Here is a 14,088-nt window from a genome sequence, read left to right as displayed (position 1 = left end):
AATGGTCTAAAAGTGATATGGAGAAGCAAAGAAGGCACTGCCCCCACTTCTCACTCCTAGTTACATAAAGGGTAAACGAAGGAATGGCTCCATTCGAGAGTGTTATGGGGAATGTAGGTTACTGACACAGCCATGTTTCAGAAAGGCAGGGATCTTGAGGAAGTTGAGACTATAAAGCCGTATATTTGTTATGTTCCAAAAAGCACAAGCCAAAGTGTTTGGGAGGCAGGAAGTAAAAGGGTTTTGAGCTTAACAGTCTGGATATGACTGGTTGGCTTAACAAAGGAGCTTTTTCATAAGTAATAACTGGGAAAAGTGGGAATGAGTGAAAATAGGTGTTAGGGTCTAGGACTCCGGGGTTTCCTAGAGAACAAGACACACAGACACGGAGATGAAATCCAAGCAAAGTCTTTATTCAGCCAGCAAGCTGGGGTCGACAGCACCTCCCCTGACATGCAGGCCGAGTCCGAGCTGCCGACCCCGAAGCAACTTTGGGTACTGATTATATAGGATCTTCACAGCAGTTACACCAAAGCCTGCGCAGTTCTACAACTAATAGGTTTAAAACACACTCTATATTGTAACCAATGGGAAACATTGTAACCTTTTTAGGGAATGTGCCAGTTGCCTGCCCGCTTCAATTGTTATCTCTTGCTTACCCAAGCATGTCTATGTGACTTATCACCGGTTACATCCCCAGGCGTTCCCAGGCTGTTGCCCACTTCTAGTTATCTAACTTAGGGTAGGCGCATTTCTCAGAAGCCTCGGGTAATTTACACAAGAAAAGACTGGGTGGCTCTCGCTCTAGGCAGTCAGGTTAAGTGTCATTAGTTCTTTTTCCTGACTTGATGCTCTCTGCACTCCGTTACATAGGTTGATTCCTTCTTGGGGAGGGTGAATGTTTGGGCTTGGTAGCAGCAGCTGTGGCTGCGGTGTGGAATCAGGTATCACTTTCCTCATGGTGGTCCTGTCTTGGAGGGAGTTGTAGAGTGTGGTAGGTGTGGCTGGAGAAGCATGTAGAGAGGTCCTGATTGGGGCAGTTGGTGAGTCACATGATCCCAGGGCTGAGAAGAGGAAAGGTGTCACCGTGTCTCTAGATGGTGAGCAGATCCCAGCATGCCTCTGGCCTCCCCATGATGAGTGTTGAGTCGACCAGTAACTGAAAGGAACTGTGAAAAATTCTAAATATCTTAATTTTCCCTTATATTTTACAGTGCCCTGCCTGTCCTTTTGTAGTTGTTGTTGTACATGAAAAAGGAATTAGTAAATGATCCATTAATTCTAGAATCTCTTCCATTTCCAAACAGAAAAGGGGGAAAACCCTTTCAAAGCCTATGTCATCTTCTCTGGTTCTCAAGGAGCTAATATGGGTTGTTCAACATTTTTGGCTTCCAAAAGGTCTTCAGATTAACTTTACATGGCTGTGCTCTACTTAAGAATGCTTTGATCCTTGGTTACCTATCTCTAGCCTAACATTCAATAAATGCTTTGTTCCAGTGGTCACAGCTTTACAATTTTTTTATCTGCCAGATGATAATCATTACTCGAAATGATCTAACTTTGTTTTATCCATCCATTTCCTTCAGTTTTAGCCTTTACGAATGCTTGTTTCTTTAGCTGAATGGCTCAGGTCATGGGTGTTAAAACCTGGCTCAGTGACTTACTCAGCACTCAACGATCTCTCTCCATGTAACTTCTAAGAACCTCGTTGCAATGTGATAATTCACCTTATGGAGCTTCCTGGTACAGGACCTGATGAAAAAAAAAAAACAATGAATTCTAACATGCCAAGAGTCAAAGATTACTTTCAATATTTATGTAAACTATTTCCTTCCCCAGTAAAAAGGCCTATCATAGATTGCTTGCTGTTAATTTGATAACTTTGGGATGCAGAAACCTTGAGAGTATGTCAGATTTTAGCCATGGACATAAGAGTTAAAATTAAGAAATAAAAGGCTATGAATCTGAGCTTTTTTCTGCTCTGCACCCACATTCTGCATATTGTGTTTACCCCTGAAGGTAAAATGCTTCAGCCTTATCAGCTTGCACTGATGTCCAAGCCCAAATCCCTCCTGGCTTTTATTTATGTAACATTCTCTCCTTGACCCCATAACAGACAGGCCAGAGGGCTGCAGCCCTTATCTGGAAACCATACTGCGAGTTCCTGCCTTACTTGCTTACTCTATTTACTTTAAGGTTTTTAAAGAGCTAAACAGGCTTGTTTTTAGAATTACCTATGGCCAGTCAAAGCTGCTTCATTCCTTTGCTTATGGTACAATCCTGAGAAATGGACATCCTGGGCAGAGTTTTCTTGGTGTATGATGCCACCATTATTCCCTCCTCTTTATTGTCCCTAGATTGTTTGTTTGATTAAGTTGCACTTGTTTGCTTGATTTATATATGTGTGCATGTGTTTATAATATATTTATTTTTATATATTTGTTATGTAAGTTCTTATTGTTGTGTTGTCATTAAACCTTGGGTCCCATGCTCTGTTGTCTGTTTTAAAAGTTCACATGTAATTAGTGCCCTGTATGCCCAGGGGAAGCTAAGAACCAAGATTCTGAAACAAACTGTGATCCCCTTTACATGCTACAAAAGTGCCCACTCCTCAAAAACCAGTCCTATAGAAACACATGCACTACTTTTAGACATGCTGACACTGCTCAAGATAGTTTACTTTCCCAGAATTGTCTGCAGAGCCACTTCATCAGCCTCCCAAGAAAATATGGTTCATTACCTGATAGTCAAAGCCTCGATTTTATAAAAACAAAACAAACAATATAAATCTCCTGCTGTTATCCAGTTTGGTTCTCAATCTTATTTATAATAACTAGGTCTCAGTGAATTTTGAGTGTCTCCAAAATACCAAGTCCATCTCCCAAGGAATGATCTGTCACTGTTGGAGATATTGGTGTACTGAATTAAAAACAACAACCATCACCAAATTGGGGGGGGCAGAGGTGGAGAGTCTGATTTCTTACCCTTAGGATGTTGATTCTGTGGGAGTCACTTAATTCCTCAAGTCTCCATGTTCACCTGGCAGAGATGGTTACTAGTGACCCCTTGAAGTATGTACTGAGCTCCTGTTGGGTACTCTCCCCACACATGTATATGATGACTTCTTGTTCTTATAGGGATTGGATTAGACAGTGTTAGTGCACTAGCTCCATAATGACGATATTGTATAATTAACACACTTCAGGCCCTGAAAACAAAGTTCTGAAAATGTTTTGATCATTGGCAGCTTCACCAGAGTAAATATTTGGCTTACCAAGGTGCCTGGAACTCAGTGACTTTTTATCAAATGGACAAATTTACCAAGCACAGGGACTTCAGGAGAAAATCAATAGACTTACTCATGGCCTGGGAGAATCTGTAAATAGATGAATGAATGATAATAACTGGCAAAATATACATTCTTTCATATGAAGGTAGGTATCGGGCATTAAACACTTGTACTTTATGCCGTAAGAAAGATTATGCTTGAGGTTTGACTCCCTAAATACAAAATTCTGTTGAACAACCTAAAGAAACCAACAAAAAATATTTGTGGTCTGCTTCCTAGCCTGATCATTAACTTGGGCTCCATTTAAGAATAAAAAGCCATTCCTTCACTTATTGCTTCATTAATCACTTTGTCAAGCACTTCATGGGTGCTGGGGCATATTCTGAATGACGCATTCTCCCAGACTGTGAAGCTCACATTTGTACTTTGCAACTTTCCCAAATCCAAAGGCCCTGGTGGGCAGACAATCACAGCCAACTGCTGGATACCACAGCACCAATTATTTCTGTAGTCATAGAATCATTTTACTGTTATATTGCCCAGAAAGTGCTCTACAAGCAAAGTAGCAGGCTTTTTATTTTAATGAGGCACTTTGAAATTGGAGAGTCCTGTAGCCCTAGCTCCCCTCCTTTTCAGCTGTATGCCTCCAACAGAGCGTCCCTTCCTAACTCTGTATCCCAATGGCCTATTTGTACTATGAAAGTAATGATACCTACATTGTAGGCATATTGGGATGGTTAGATGAGATAGTTAGCATACTGTCTGGCACAGAGGTATCATTCAGTACATGAAAACTTTTAGAGCCTTAGAAAGAGAGCTATCACATACTGACCAGTGAATTCGTAATATCTGCTCCAGTAGGAAAGAAAGAAATGTAAATATCCTAGTGATCCCTGCACACTGGAGGAGGAAAGAATCCAAAGAAATACATCCTATATCTGCACACCAGAGCATGTCTCAAAATGCAGGCCAACTATGGGCCTCGACGGGTCCTGTCATAAACAGCCCGAGCCTTCTTAGGCATGAAGTGTTACACGTTCCCGACAAAGAGAACTATAAATCTGTGTCCAAAGGGTATCACACCTAAGCCCAGTGGAGTTAATTCTAGGGAACAGCATGCAAACCTACCAAAAGGTTTTGCTTGGGAAATTGAGCAGTCTTCAGGAGATGTCTTCAGAAGGGAGGAGACCGTCAGGTCAACCCATCTGGCTTAATGACAAAGCCTCTGTGAGGAGGTCATGAGTGCGAAAGCCCAGTATGGTGTTTATCATTCAGGGAAACTTGGATCCACTGGATGTGGAGATTTGAAGTGCTCTGAGAGAGTTGTTGACCCCTATTACTTGGGTTTAAATCTTGGTTTTACTGTTTACTGTCTGACTCACTTTGGACAAATTACCAGTATTAATTTGTTATTGCTGTGCAAACAAATGACCATACTTTAGTGCCATTAATTGGTTCACAGTTCTGTAGGTCAGAAGTCCTGCAGGGTGTGACTGGTTCTCTGATCTCTGGGAGCTCATGGGGCTGAGGTCAAGGTGTCAGATGGGCTGGGCTCTTATCTGGAAACTCTGAGGAAAAATTCACCTCCACGGTAAATCATGTTTCTTGCAACCAAATGTCTGAGGTTGCATTTCATTGCTATCAGACTCTAGCCACTGTCTTTTCTTAGAGCCCACCTTCATTCTTTGTCAACTACCTCCGCCCCATTCAAAACCATCAATAGCATGTTGAGTCCTCATGCTAAAATCTAACTTCCCTTTCTGCTGCCAGCTAGAGAAAGTGCTCTGCTTTTAAAGAACTCAAATTATTGCATCACACATACCTGGGTTGATCTCTGAACTTAAGGGAAACTGACTTAAGTGAACTTAAGTACTTCTACACAATGCCGTCAACAGCAGTATTTGACTGAATAACCAGGACATGGACTCTTGGGGGTTTGCCTATCATGTTTCCTAGACTCTCTGTCTCTGCCTCAGTCTCCTCATTTACAAACTGGGATACTAGTAGTGCATACTTCATAAGATTGTTGTGAGGATTAAATGATATAATCTATGTACAGCATCTAGAATAGTTCTGGCACATAGGGAGAGGATCACTAAGTAATTATTACTATCAGTTCTGAGGCCTAGCAGCCTAATCCTAAAGCTGGTACATAGTGGCTCCTGGAGCAAGTAGCAGAGCCTGTGGAAGTGGGGTTGGTGACTGCACAACAGACATACCAGTGGGGGAGAGCAGGAAAGTGGCAGTGAGAGCAGACAGGTAGGTACCTAACAGAAGGGGACACAGCAGGCAAGGAAGAAAGGAGAGAACCTGTGGATCACTGACCAGATGTAATGCTAAGCCCACTAGAGACATCTTCCAAGGACTACCAGAAATGCTTGAGGGTGTACCTTTCATGCTAAGCTCTACCTGCATGTTAAAATCCCTTGGAGGCCTGGGCCTCCACCTAAACCAAATAAATTAAAATTTTAGGCCTGTGACTAAACAGATTTTTAAAAGCTCCCTAAGTATTTCCATGTGCTGGGATGATTTAAAACCATAAGGCTAAAGAGAGCAAGGAAAACATAAAATACTCCTCAAGGAGACCAAAGAATGGTCATTCTGTAGAGGCCATTCTGATTGGGGCTGAATATGAAGCAAAATCTCTTTCTTTGGGGCAGAAAGCACCTGGGCTGTAGGGGGCACCTAAAGGCCAGTTCTGGCCTGGCTGTAGCCACGGTGGGAAGGCGGGAGGGACAGGCAGTACCCGCTGGGGCTGGGGGGAAGGAGAGCAGCGGCGAGGAGAATCGGACCTGCAACAGGAGAAGCAGGTGTGCCAGGAGTGTCTCCCCAGTCAGTCCCACACTCGCCTACCAGCCACCACGTAGCAAGCTTATTGGGCCAGCCAGGGGACCCCAAATCCCATTGGGCAGTGTGATTTGTCCAAAAGTCAGGAAAGTGCTTAAAGATAAAGCTTAAAATCACTTTAGGAGTCTTAATGGCAATATTACCATCAAGGGCATGCTTAAAAGTTAAATTTTATTACTAGGGAACTCTATAAATAAAGATGGAGTCATTAAATACTTTAAAGTGCAAATTATCAACATTTAAAACATTTTTTAATTGACTTAGGAATTTATAAATGGATCAGTAATCTAAATTGTTTTGGGGGAAAAAGGTATGTAGATAAATAAAGACAATTTTTACAAAAAAAATTCTAAGTACCATCAGATCGGTTATGTAGAACTCACACAAACATTTGTAAAAGAGAGATGTTTCAAAAATCAAACACCCCCACACAATTTAATATACTACTAATTCCCCATTATGTAGTTCCTTCCCTTTGGATTAGCAAAGGCCAAGTTAAAATCTGAGCTGACTTCCTCATTACCAGCCTGTATTCAATCCACTTCCAGCTGTCTTTTCTATTTCATCCAGCTAGTATGTGCCCAAGGGTCATAACTCAGTATTCATGCCAGCTGAGACAAATCTGCTGATTTAAAAAAAAAAAAACTTAATCCCCACATGTAACCCTTATTTCCCTAGAACAAGGTAATCATGAGAAAAATCAAGGGCTCTAGTAACACCACAGGGGGACTGGCTCCACTGACATTTGTCATTTTGAGTCTAGATGCCCCTGGCCTGGCTGTAGCCACAGTGGGAAGAAGTTCCATGAATCTAGGACCTTGGACACTTTCAGTCTTTCCATAGTAAAATCAAACTCCAAGGCAATCATTTAATGCTCTTTCCCATCTTGAAGTTGGTTTTCTCATTGTGCCTGCTGGACATGCCTATTCCTGTCTTAAAGTGCAATGCAGATGTAAATTATTAAAGACCAAACTGGTAGACAGATCAAGTGGAAAATAGATTATAGGCTGCAGAGACTCTCAGCCCAGAACCCAAAGTGAGGGGCAGCTTGTGGTGTAGGGCAGATTGACCTAAGGTGGTTCCTGAAATAGAAAACAGAGTCCAGCACACTTACTCTCTAGACGTAGGATAGCAAGTAGAAAACAACAGTTTGGCTTTCTTCTTCAAGAAGTTCTGTTACTACTTAAGACTTTATCAAAATAGTCCCAAAATCAAGCAGATAGAAATGTAATATGTAGGCCATTCTAATAGCTGTCTTTTCAAATCCAAATTGGTTCCCTAGTTGTGAAATACATGTGTTTTCTAAGTTATGTGGAAAAGTAATTGGCCAGAATTGTTTTTAAGATGTTAACAATTTATTGGTTTCATAGAATTAATTTAGTTTGGTTCAATTCATCATTCTTTGGGTTTTTACTATTACTCATCCAAAGAGCATTCTCAAATGCTTTCCGAGGAAACATCCCAGAACAGGGCTGTCACCTGCTCCAGGCTTGAGCGCAGGAACCAGCAGGGGGATGCTCCTCGCAGCCAGTGACCCAGGGCTGGCGAGCAGACACGGGCTGACACTGACCCGTTCTGAGCTCAGAATCTCTAGTTTTTAAATATAACTTAGGGCTTTATAGAAGATCAATCCAATAGCTAGTCCAGACTTTTTTTTTTTTTCATTTTAAAAATGTGAAACTGCCTGAGAATGTTGAAGTCCGAGCAAGAAAAAGCCAGTGCTATTTTGGGCTGTCTCTGAAGACTAACGTAGAGATGGAAGGGAGGAACATGGACATAGACACATCTGGGATGCTATTTTCAGGCTCCTGGATTCCAGAAAAACTCCAGAAAGCTGGAAAGAGACCAGAAATGTGAAAGGAAATGATTAATGAGTGAAGTTGGGGCAGAAGAACTGTGGACTGACTGTTCAGGGTAGCTGTGAACTGGAAAATCAGGGATTGCGAGGAGCAGAGGTAAGGAAGCCTCGTTTATATCAGTCTGGGGAGTGGGTGGAGGGGCCTATACATTTTAAATGAACCAGACCTAAAATTATGTTTAAAAAGAAAAGAAGAGACACTGGTCACATTGGATCTGAATCTTTCCAAGATCTTGAAGCCTGTGGATCAGATATTCTGAAAATAGAGCAGTGACTCTCAGCCCTGGCTGCTTATGAGCTACCCAAAGGAAGCTTTAAAAAATACCCACATCTTATCCACAGAGGCATGTACCTAGAACATCTTTCCACATTGTGAAAACCCGTGGTGGTTACAATGATACTTGTAGATTACATGAAAACACATTTAAAATATTCAAGTCACAAATACTTTTAAATAGAAGCATGGTATTATACATTATTGTAAGAGGTATCTCAAAGTTACTAGTGGTTAAATATGGAAACATTTTAATTTGAAGAATGGTAATAGGAATGAAACAATTTATTATGATGTCTTTTAACTAAGATTATTTAAACAAAACTATGGAAACTATTGGACTTTATAGATCAGCGCTTCTCAAACGTTAATGAGCATAAGAATTACCTAATGAACCTTATTAGGATGCAGGTTCTGATCTGATATATCTGAGTGGGGCTTGAAATTCTATTTTTCTAAAGAGCTCTCTGGTGAAGCTGAAACTACTGGTCTCGGCACACACATGGAGCAGTGAGGCTGAAATATTTAAACGGCCTCCTTTCTCATATTCTCAGACCTGGAAAACCTCCAGAAATGATTTCTACGTGAAATTTGGCACATTCACTTCCAATCCAGGGGGGTGGAGTTGGAGGAAGACTTTTTATAAAAAAAATGCATTGGGAATGAATCAGCATTTACCTTAAAAATATATAGGTTATGGGGACAGCACTTTTTGGGTAAAGAAACTTTATCCCTACCATTTCCAGAGAGTCAAGTCATGCAATCCAAAATAATGTCTTGACTTGAAGTATAATGTTAAATGCTATAAATAAACTATAAACACAAAAAAAGGCAGCAATTTCTCTCACGCTAGGAAAATAGCTCGCTCCTGATGAGTCTGGCTGGCTATTTGTTTGTTTTTCTTGTCATAAAAGTAGTACCCGGCCTGCACTCACTGCTAACACAAGGGGGCATGTATGTGGTGAGGAAAGTAAACATGCCTCTTGGAGCGCCCATCAAGGCCAAAAACCAAACATATTAGGAGTGAGCATCTTAAAAAATGTTCTGACCATACATCATATCTAAGGATATTGCACATATTCTTTGGGAAATATTTTCTTCTTTCCTTGACACAAACAAACAAACCCAGATTCTCACCTTTTTAATAAAAAACATACTACCGTGGCCCCAGGGTTTCTTTTTAGGTATTTAGATCTAAATAAGACTTTCTTTAGAGTTATAATTCCTTGCCAACTTTTAGCGTAAGGTCTTTTTTTTTCTCTTTACCTTTAAATTTTTTGAGTTTCAAAATACCTGTAAAGTGCTCATTCATTTTGGGTTCAGGGAACAGACTAATTTAAAACTCAAAGTATTTCAAATCCATGGCCACTGTGCTTGTAAGTGATATTAAGATGTTCCTAGACACCAATGGAATAAGAAAATAAGCAAATAATGTTTGATAAACTGGTAGAAATGAAAGAGGAAGTCATGTATTCTTCCTACTGGGTATTTTTAAAAATTGTGTTCCCAAATATTCACAGACTTTCATATTTCAAAGCCCATATGAGAGTTACTCAAAGGATAGTAGAAACTGCCCTGGACTTGGAGGTTGTGCTCTTCCTAAAGTTCCCCCACCAGAAGGGTTAGAAAATGCCTTCCTTTTTCCACATTCCTGTCCCAGTAGCTCTCACCTCCAGTGGTCTGAGAATGTCTGTAGGTGTGTAGTCTAACATGGTGGCCACCAGCCAGGTGTGGCTACTGAGCATTTAAAATGGGGCTTCTTCAAATTCAGGTGTCCTGTAAGTCTAAAATATGTACCCAATTTCCCAGACTTGGTATTAAAAAAATGTAAAATATCCCATTAAGCATTTTTATATTAATTTTGCATTGAAATAAAATTATTTTGGATATCTACGGTTACCTAACATTATTAAAATCATTTTTACCTTTTGCCTTTCACTTTTTTAAGAGCAACTACCAGAAAACTTAAACTCATGTGTATGGTTTACATCCAATTTCTATTGGCAATGCTATAGCATAGTAATTATGTAGATTACTCATTTTTGTTTTGGAATGATATTCTATTTATTGAATATTTGCTCTCCTTAAGCTAAGCACTTTACCCGTATCATCTCACTAATTTAATTATCTCTCCTTTACAAATGTGGATATTGAGTTTCCAGACATCAAGTAACCTGCTCAACTCATACTGCTGGTAGGGACAGATGGGATCAAACCAACATCTGTCTGAACCCACAGCCATCTCTCAGCCAGGGTATTACCAGGCTAGGACTGGGGTGAGACAGGAGAGGCATTCGCTTTGAGTACAAAATTTAAGAGCACTCAAGATCTTAGTAGTCAAGATACATCATATTTTAATGGAATATTTTTTTAATCTCAATAGTAGTACAAAAAAATACATGGTGAACAAAATATCAAAATTTTAAATAAAGACAGAATTTGTTCCTCGACTTGAGTGATGCCACCTCACTCATCTCACCCAAAATTGGCCTTATTTGTCAATCCAGCTTGCTGAATGACTGTTCACTTCTGTATGTGTTACCTTCTCAAGCATATTGTCAGCTCTTGGAGACAGGACCTAAGCCTCATATTTCATAATGAATCCTGATGGTGCCCAGGCCTAGCAAAGTACTCAACACATGAGATGTACAAATAAATACATGAGCAGCGAAAAGACTAAAAGGAGACCAAAATGTTTAGAGAGGTTTTCTCTCTCTGTGGAGAGAGACTGAGGTGATTTCCCCATCACCTATATTGTATATAAAACTTTTTAATTAAAAGCAAACATTTAAAATTTTGCTGAATAAGCTTTGAACTTAAAGCTTTGATTTAACACTATGGAGCATGGATACCAACCTGAGAAAGGTACTTAAAGCAACAATCTTACACAGTGAATGAAAAACCATGACTTGCATAGTCCAACTCTACAAATTAAGGATATTGTTAGGAAACCCTTCCCTGTCTATTTAATCACCATTGTTCAGTGAGTGAAGCTCAGTGTGAACCTTTTACAACAGGCCTTTCCAAATACCAAGGGTATGATATAGGCCTGCAATCATGGCTAAAGGAACTCAATCATTCCTCTATACTAAGAGTTTTTCAATCAGGAAGACCAAACAGAATTTCCCTTGGTATTTTCAAATTCCCCTCCCCACCAACCAAATGCAACCTTCCTTATCTTTCTATTCCTTTTCCCAGCTCAGCTGCTTGAAAAATTAACCAACCCCTGATTCCATTCTTCCCCTCTCTACAAAGAAACTTCCTTTGTTAAGGTTCTCATTGACTTCCTTGTTGTGAAATCTAATGGACACTTTACACTTCGCATCTTTCTTGAACTCTTAACTACTTTTGGCACAGTTAACCATTGTGTCCTTTAAATATTCTTTTTTTGGCTTATGTGATTCCATATTCTCCTGGTTTTCACCCACATTCTTAGATATTCTGTGTTTCCCTCAAAGAAGTCCCCTAGTGGAAACACCCCTCCACCTCTCTGTGGTCTCCCCTGCCATAACACTCCCAATCAGTGATGCCCCACCAATCTTCACCATGTATATCCTCCTTCACTGTTAGAAGCCTTAACTCCTTCTATGAGTTTGTGTTGCTTCCCCAGAATCCACCCTCTTCCCTAAAGTCAAATCATTCAATCAAGATTAACATCAATAGGACAATCAGAATTTGGGGGATCTAACAGTCATCATAGTCTATTCTGCTAAAACCATCTGGTTTCCTTGTTTGCCTTCCCATTTAGCTCTTGTCTAACTTACATTCCCCAGGGTAGCCTCTGTGTCCAGAGAAGAACCTAACACATATCATTATATATCAGTATGATTTTGGCTGAAAGTAACAGAAATTCCAACTCAAAAAGACCTTGACAAAATGAAATGTAGTCTCTCCTGTGACTGGAAGTCTAACATGGACTTACCATGGCTCCATGATGCCAGCAAGTACTAAGATTCTTTCAGTCTCACCACTTAGTTATCCTCTGAGTCACCTTCATCCTAAAGCAGTGCTGTGCATCAACATGGCTGCCAGTCGGAACTACATGTTCTCTTTCTCAAGAAGAAATCCCTGTCTTTTATATTTCCATACCTCCAGTTAATAGTGGGTAATCAACAGCAATAACCGGCCCAGTTATTTTTGCAGGTGGCAGGAGGGAGGAACACCTATTTGGAGGGCTTAACCATGATGTGAACATTCTTGTGGTAGATAACATATAAGGCCAATCAGATTTCACATATATAATATCATTACAGAAACCATATTATCCAGTTTAAGAAAAAAATCTTTGAGATTTCCCCAGTGTGACTCTCACTCCATATTCCTTTAAGCCAAGCCCTTCCAGGAGCAAGTTTTAAAACTTTGTTCCAAGAAATGTGCTTTATCTTACAAATTCCATTCTGCTTGTCCATTCCCCAATTTCTGGGACTATCCACCTCCTAACTCCTGAGGAATCAAGCTCTTCTCCATGTGTGTCACTAAGTCTCACCCTGAATAACAAAGGAGAAAAACAAAAAAATGGATTTCAGAAGTATTTTGAATACTATACTTACTCAACAGATGGGCCTCCTAAACACCTTCAGTTTGCTCTGATTCAAGTTGCACAAACTCCAACACTAACCCTAAAGCCCTTAAATTCAGCTAGTTCCCCTCTCTCTGTGGAGCAAACTTCTAGATATTTCCTAGCTTTGCTGTCAACCTTCTTCTTGCTCTGATTCAAATCTGTGTTTCCTTTCTCTTGGCTTATGGGCTATTTTTAGCCAATGCCTGTCCTTTGGATTTGCCAGTCACATTTATCCCAGATTAAGCCCTCAGCATTTTCTCTCAAAGCTGTGCTTGAACTCTGCCCCAGCTGCTTCTGTCCTTGACTGCCTTGGGCCGTCAGGCTTCACAATGCCAAGGCCTTCCCGTTGCCCTACATGTGGATATGTCTTCCCTTTCCTTGCATCCCCTCTTCCTTTTATGTTTAAATTCTTCCTTTTCGTCCATATTTGTCAGTATTAGGCAGTCTAAACACTAATTTTCTCTGGTCACCACCAATCAAGAATGATGTATACAAGGCAACACCTGCATTTACATGCTATAATACGCCCTTGGCTGTCCCAGTCAGGAAGGGCTGGCTTGGCTCTGGATGGTAACCCTGGTTCACTTTAGCAGAGCTGGTGCCTGTTTGGTTTCATTTCATATGAGTTACATGAGCCCGTCTAACTGAAGATCTGGCTCACTCCATAGAAATCAATACCTGGGCTGATAGCTGGATCTAGTGAATTCAGCATGGCCTGGTTTTTAACATCTAGAGGACCTCTTCACATACGAAGTTGGGAAAGTAATAACATTGATTATTAAGAAAAGGCAACACAATATAATTTAGACCAGAGGTGGGCAAACTTTTCTGTAATGAGCCAGAGAGCAAACATTTTTGGCTTTGTGAGCCTTACAGTCTTTGTTGCAACTAGTCAAATCTGCCTTTGTAGTGTGAAAGCTGTCATAGACAATATTAAATGAGTAGGCATGGCTATGTTCCACTGAAGTTTTTATTTACAGAAACAGGTGGTGGACCAGACTTGGCTCACAGGCCACAGTTTGCCAACCACTGGTCTAGTGACCAGGAAACAGGGCTGAAGGGCCCTGTTGGGGTATGATATATGCCAGGAGGATGAGAAGGCATGAGGTTTCTCTTGATAGAAGACCAGTGAAACTGGTGGTAAATATGAAATACTTTTATGTTAAAACAAACCCAGATGTATTTTTTTTCATTAAGGTATCATTGATATGCAATCACATGAGCAACATTGTGGTTACTAGATTTCCCCCATTATCAAG

The 14,088-nt window shown here is 40.5% G+C and overlaps 1 long non-coding RNA gene across 1 annotated transcript; it reads right to left on the bottom strand.

The window, feature by feature from the left end:
* Positions 1–403: 403 nt before the first annotated feature.
* LOC118968280 (uncharacterized) lies at positions 404–12,950 on the bottom strand. Its single transcript, XR_005055852.2, has 3 exons — positions 12,819–12,950; positions 1,665–1,752; positions 404–1,169 (listed from the first exon to the last, which is right to left on the bottom strand). It is a non-coding gene; the product is annotated as an uncharacterized lncRNA (long non-coding RNA).
* Between the last annotated feature and the right edge of the window lie 1,138 nt (positions 12,951–14,088).

The sequence above is a fragment of the Manis javanica genome, chromosome 2 (assembly GCF_040802235.1).
Source record: "Manis javanica isolate MJ-LG chromosome 2, MJ_LKY, whole genome shotgun sequence".
In the NCBI taxonomy this organism is placed as follows: Eukaryota; Metazoa; Chordata; class Mammalia; order Pholidota; family Manidae; genus Manis; species Manis javanica.
This window is presented reverse-complemented; position numbering and strand designations above follow the sequence as displayed.